The sequence below is a fragment of the Chiloscyllium plagiosum genome, chromosome 4 (assembly GCF_004010195.1).
Source record: "Chiloscyllium plagiosum isolate BGI_BamShark_2017 chromosome 4, ASM401019v2, whole genome shotgun sequence".
NCBI classification, from domain to species: Eukaryota; Metazoa; Chordata; class Chondrichthyes; order Orectolobiformes; family Hemiscylliidae; genus Chiloscyllium; species Chiloscyllium plagiosum.
Window position 1 is genome coordinate 10,369,647 of NC_057713.1, and position 6,566 is coordinate 10,376,212.

General features: G+C 42.4%; 1 long non-coding RNA gene across 1 annotated transcript in view; it reads left to right on the top strand.

Moving 5' to 3' along the window:
* Window positions 1–3,515, top strand: part of LOC122549532 — a 9,413-nt gene extending 5,898 nt beyond the window's left edge. Inside the window, exon 3 of the long non-coding RNA XR_006311557.1 lies at window positions 3,447–3,515. This is a non-coding gene — a long non-coding RNA (uncharacterized LOC122549532). The remainder of the gene's footprint in view (window positions 1–3,446) is intronic.
* Window positions 3,516–6,566: the final 3,051 nt, after the last annotated feature.

A 6,566-nucleotide genomic window follows, 5' to 3' on the forward strand; every position in this document is an offset into this window, starting at 1 on the left:
TGGAAAGGGGTGGGGAGGGAAATATATCTCTGGTGGTGGGGTCCATTTGTAAGTGGCGGAAATGTCGGCGGATGATGCGGTTAATGTGAAGGTTGGTAGGGTGGAAGGTGAGCACCAGGGGGGATGTGTCCTTGTTACGGTTGGAGGGGTGGGGTTTGAGGGCGGAGGTGCGGGATGTGGATGAAATGCATTGGAGAGCATCTTCAACCACGTGGGAAGGGAAATTGCGGTCTCTAAAGAAGGAGGCCATCTGGTGTGTTCTGTGGTGAAACTGGTCCTGCTGGGAGCAGATACGGTGGAGGCGGAGTAATTGGGAGTATGGGATGGCATTTTTGCAGGAGTTAGGGTGGGAAAAGGTGTAATCCAGGTAGCTGTGGGAGTTGGTGGGTTTGTAAAAAAAGTCAGTGTCAAATCGGTCATCATTAATGGAGATGGAGAGGTCCAGGAAGGGGAGGGAGGTGTCAGAGATGGTCCAGGGAAAGTTAAGGTTGGGGTGGAATGTGTTGGTGAAGTTGATGAACTGCTCAACCTCCTCACAGGAGCATGAGGTGGCACCGATGCAGTCATCAATGTAGCGGAGGGAGAGGTGGGGAGCGGTGCCGGTGTAATTACGGAAGATGGACTATTCTATGTAGCTGACAAAGAGACAGGCATAGCTGGGGCCCATATGGGTGCTCATGGCTACCCCTTTGGTTTGGAGGAAGTTGGAGGATTCAAAGGAGAAATTGTTAAGGGTGAGGACCAGTTCAACCAAACGAATGAGAGTTTCGGTGGAAGGGTACTGCTGGGGATGTCGGGAGAGGAAGAAACGGAGGGCTTGGAGGCCATGGTAGTGGCGGATGGAGGTGTAGAGGGATTGGAAAGCCTGTTCATCTTTCGCTCAATAGAACTATTCGCAAGAAACACCAAAGTAAAGAGAAAAGAGCATTGATACTGAGTGGGAGGAAAGTGAACTCCCTGGTTGGTGGAGATATTGCTGTGTAGAATGTAATATAGTTAATGATGACTAACAGTTGAATGTCAAGTTTTATTTAAATTTTAAATGAGGTTGACTCTGATTCATCAAGGTGAGTCAGAAAATGATTGTTATTTATCTTGTTGATTGTAAACAAACAGAATGTGTGCCTAGTTGTTTTCTGTCCATGTAGGAACAGGTCCTGTCTATTCATGTATGTTATAGACCAGATTAAACCCCCTCAAACTATTCAGAAGGTAGTCTAGACTCTTGGGTTTTTCTTATTTTAAAGGTAAATGTAAGATATTGTGTTCCAATTGGTCAAACTACCAGATTTACAGCAAAACACACTTTATTCACCCACTACAGTTAAAATAAAACAAAAGAAAGGAGGAATTGGAATATCTTAACTCTACTGGAAAACTTGATGGATTAATAAATACAGTAACTATCACTAATTAACTGTTCCAATATAGTAATGTCCCATAAACACACCTTTGGTAAAGGCAAATTCAGAACACAGTTTGTCTCATATGCAACTCTTGTAGCAGGAAGAGGGGAACCCCCAGCCTTTGGCTCTAACTGAGAGAGGGACAAAGTAGCTTTCACGTCGTCAAGAGCTTAACAGCAATTGCTGAAAGCTAAAACTAAAACCTATGGTTCTCTGGGTGGGAGCTGGACCACACCCATTCAGGCTGCTTCTATTGTTCTGACTTTAATTAAAAAAAAGCCAAGGCTTCACAAGTTGTTTATTTTCTCATAGAAGCTCTGCGCCTGTCCCCTAACCTCTTTTGAAATAAAAGGACAAAACATACTTCTCAAAGCCACAGTATCATCGCTTATGTAGCTTCTAGAACATGCAAGCAGACCACTGTATTTGATAATCCTAAACTAGCTTTCATCATAATTCTTTGCACATTTGGGATTATTTAGCAATTATCTTCTAATCGCAGAATCATGTCTAACATTCAACATTTCATCGAGGATTTTGCAAATACAAGTTAGTTGGGCATTATCCACATATTGTGAACAGCCAGTGGGCTATGCTATTTGATAAAATTCATCAGTCTGTATGATATATGAGCTACATATGTAACACTCTCCTCTCATATAGTAGGGATGCTGTTTTCCTTCTGTTCCGATACTATTTGCAAATGGCCCTGATAAGAACAAGGCAAAAACATGGGGAAAAAATCTTTTGTTTCAGCATTATTCTTGTTTCTTATCTAAAAATAGAAAATGCAGGAAAAATTCAGGTTTGCCTGGCATCGTCTACGGTAAGACAAATCGTTTCAATCATGGCTACTCTTTAAATATACTTCAACAGCTGTAAAGTTCATCATCCCCAGATGACCTATTAACTCAAGGACTGCTTGTTTCATTGTGAAACAGAGGAATGCAGAAATCCATGATTTACCCCAACCAGCAGAATTTCTATAAACAGAACTCAAGTCCTGAACAAAACTATATCAGAATCATAGAAGGACAGCACTCACAAAATGTTACCTTTGTTTATCTGCTCACAGGAGCTACCAGACCTACAGAATTTCAACAGCGGTTACTATTCTCATATGAGATTTACAGTATTTGCAGTATTTTGCTTTTATTTGATGCAAGTCCACCTCAGTGAACAATAATCATGCTCACAACATATCAGCATAACTTGCATCTGCATGCTAACTCCAGATCTCGAGTAATGTGCATTACTTCTCTGTTACACTTAGATTTAATTTGAACTTCAAACAGTAAGATGACTGTGACAATCTTGGAAAAATGAAATGTGTCCTTTATGACCCAACAGCTTATGAACTACTGTTTGAAAGCCTAGTCGCCATTGTAATATGGGAGTTGAGGGAATGAGTGAGGAAATGTAGAATGAACTCACTAAGGTCTGACCAGTTTAACCTCTTAGTGAGGGGTAGGGAGCATGTAGGCCTGTTCATTGTGGTGGGCCCATCATCGAGCAACAGGGAACGCATGATTAAAAAGCAGAACAGCCAAAATGGAGTGAGCTAAAGGAGGGGATGAGAGTGCTGGTGGCACTGGCCCATGTATTGGTAACGAGAGTTCAGGTTTTAATGTCTGATGTTCAAAGGCAAACATACAAGTTAGGAGCAGATGCAGGCCGCTTAAGTGTTTGACCCTGCTTTCCAGTTTAATTGTCTTATGGCTGATTTGATCACTCCACATTCCAATGTAGCCTTAATGACCTTCACTGAGGTAACCGGGCAATTTCAAGTGAGTTGTTCAGAACTCTGGCTTCCCTTGCCAAGAGAAGATAAGCCACAATGAGACCTTGCCTCTGCATATGTCTGTTTAACCTCCTACAATACTCTCAATGGCCTCACCCTGTGCCTATGGTTACTAAGAAACACCGTCAGACATTTTGGTATGAAAAAGGAGCTATAGAAATGTACATTGGTGTGATTCATTTACCTTGACCCCATTTGACCTTGACTGGATCTCCATTTCCTTCCATCTATCTATTTAGTGTCTGCTGATCACAACATGACCGGATGAGATCGGACTTTCGAGGGCAGATCGCACCATGCAGTCTCTGACAATGCAGTGATTCGTTGCGTTTTTGCTCTGGCTAATAAAACCACATTTTCAAAAACATTTTTTTGAGACAATTAATACTGTAGAATGTGTAAATGCGAACAGCTGCTGACATGATGCACAAAAATAATAAATAAGATTTGTAAAAGGAATAACTGTCCACTTTACACATAAAGTCACATTTGCAATAATTAATAACTGATTTTGCATAATAGTAATGGCATTCTTACAAAAACTCATACCTCAATGTCACAGTAGGCTGAGCAAAATAAATAATTAAAATTATGCTGCCTGTTCTGTTCGCTAATGCATAAAATTATCTTTTCCCCTGTTTCCAGCTTCAAAAGCTATTTGTTCAGCCTGGGGAGCCAGAGGTGAAGTTTCTGATGTTTACTGGTCTGTGCCTCACTGGCCCTGTGTGAGCTACACCTGATTTTAACATGCACACTCTGACAGCTCAACAATGACCTTGGTCCAGTCAACAACAGCCTTATGACAAGCAAAACATCAGGATGCGGTTAAAGACTACTTAACGACTGATGACTGTTCCTTCCCTGCTGCTGGCTCAAAAACTTGCAATTCCTTCCCTTACAGCACTATGTGTCTACCGACAGCACATAGACTGCAGCGTTTCAAGAAGGGAGCCCCCCCCACCTTCTCTACGGCAATAAATGCTGACCCAAGATCATCCCATCAGGGAATTAACAAAAGAGTACAGATCTGGGAACAGGCTGTTTTCAATCTATTAACAGGTAATGAGATAGAATCAATCAGAGATCTTATGATTACGTAGCTTCTTGGGTTACAGTCACAACATGAGAGCAACATGAGTCACAAACCAATGTCTTCAAGTAACTAAAGTCAGTCACAGAGGCATGGAGAAAGAGTTGTCCAAAGGGAATGGGCAAATAGACAAAGTGAAAGGCCAGAATTTGAGCTATAACAGATATTTAAGCAAGTATTTCATAAAGCTCAGAGAAAACCTTTTCTACTCAATGACAAGGCCTGCATGAGAAGGATGAACCATCCATGGTTAGCAAAGGCATTCAAGGAGAATGTCCAATCAAAAGCTAGTCCATACTAAGTGGTGAAAACAAAGATGATGCTCCTGTTTCAGCAGCAGAAGCAGAAACTCCAGGTTAGTTAAACCTAACATCTGGTGTTAGGAAAATAGGTAGTGCCTTATGTTAAGGAAGAAGTCACAGCACATTCAGAAAAGCTTGGTACGATCTGAAATAATTCCACAGAGGCTGGTATCCCATCACCAAGTCACCCTGTACTGACATGTGGGGAGTCCTTCAAACTGATCCAGCTCCCTCAGAAGCTCTGACACTCTTATTTACATCTGTAAGTATGGCTTCCCCGATTGGACCAGGTTAACAGCCCCACTCAGGGAACTCCTATTCGAAACAAACCCCGTAAGAACTGTGGATCTGCAAGTCAGAAACAAAAGCAGCAATTGCTGAAAAAGCTCAGCAGGTTTGGCAGCATAAAACATAGGGAACATAGAAAAGTACAGCACAGAACAGGCCCTTTGGCCCACAATGTTGTGCTGAGGTTTAATCCTAATGTAAAATATAGTAACTTAACCTACACATCCCTCAACTCACTGCTATCCATGTGCATGTCCAGCAGTCGCTTAAATGTCCCCAATGACTCTGCTTCCACCACCACAGCTGGCACTGCATTCCATGCACTCACAACTCTCTGCGTAAAGAACCTACCTCTGACGTCTCCTTTATACCTTCCTCCTAATATCTTCAAACTATGACTCCTCATACCCGTCAATCCTGTCCTGGGGAAAAGTCCCTGGCTATTGACTCTATCTATTACAATCGTTATTTTGTACATCTCGATCAGGTCTCCTCTCTTTCTCCTTCTCTCCAGAGAGAAAAGTCTGAGCTTATTCAATCTTTCTTCGTAAGGCAAGCCCTCCAATCCAGGCAGCATCCTGGTAAACTTTCTTTGCTCCCTCTCCAAAGCCTCTGTACCTTTCCTACAGGAGGGTGACCAGACCTGGACACAATATTCCAAGCATCTGTGGAGAGAAATCAAAGTTAAGGTTTCGGGTCGCATGACACTTCTTCAGAAGTAAAAATTATTAATTCTCACCCCTCAGCCTCTGACACTCCAGGGAAAACAGCCCTGGTCTATTCACCCTCTCCTTATAGCTCAAATCTTCCAACCCTGGCAACATCCTTGTAAATATTTTCTGATTTGAGCTATGTGGAGAGGGTTAATAGATTAGAGTAGTGCTTTTTCAGCACCACTCTAATCTATACACCCTCTCCCTATAGTTCAAATCTTCCAACCCTGGCAACATACTTGTAAATTCAGGTTTCACAACATCCTTTTGATGGGAGGGAGACCAGAATTGCACACAATATTCCAACAATGGCCTAACCAATGTCCTGTAGCCACAACATGACTTCCCAACTCCAATACTCAACGCTCTGTCCAATAAAGGAAAGCATACTAAACACCTTCTTCACTATCCTATCTACCTGAGACTCCACTTTCAAGGAACATTTAACCTGCACTCCAAGGTCTCTTTGTTCAGCAACACTCCCCAGGACCTTACCATTAAGTATATAAGTACTACCCTGATATGCCTTTCCAAAATGCAGCACCTCGCATTTATCTAAATTAAACTCCATATACCACTGTTTGGCCCATTGGCCCATCAAAAGCCCGTTTTACTCTGAAGTAACCTTCTTCGCTGTCCACTACATCTCCAATTTTGGTGTCATCAGCAAACTTACTAACTATACCTCCTATGTTCACATCCAAATCATTTATATAAATGATGAAAAGCAGTGGAGAAAGTGAGGTCTGCAGATGCTGGAGATCAAAGTTGAAACTTTATTGCTGGAACAGCACAGCAGGTCAGGCAGCATCCAGGGAACAGGAGATTCGACGTTTCGGGCACAGGCCCTTCTTCATTCCTGAAGAAGGGCCTGTGCCCGAAACGTCGAATCTCCTGTTCCCTGGATGCTGCCTGACCTGCTGTGCTGTTCCAGCAATAAAGTTTCAACTTTGATCTCCAGCATAT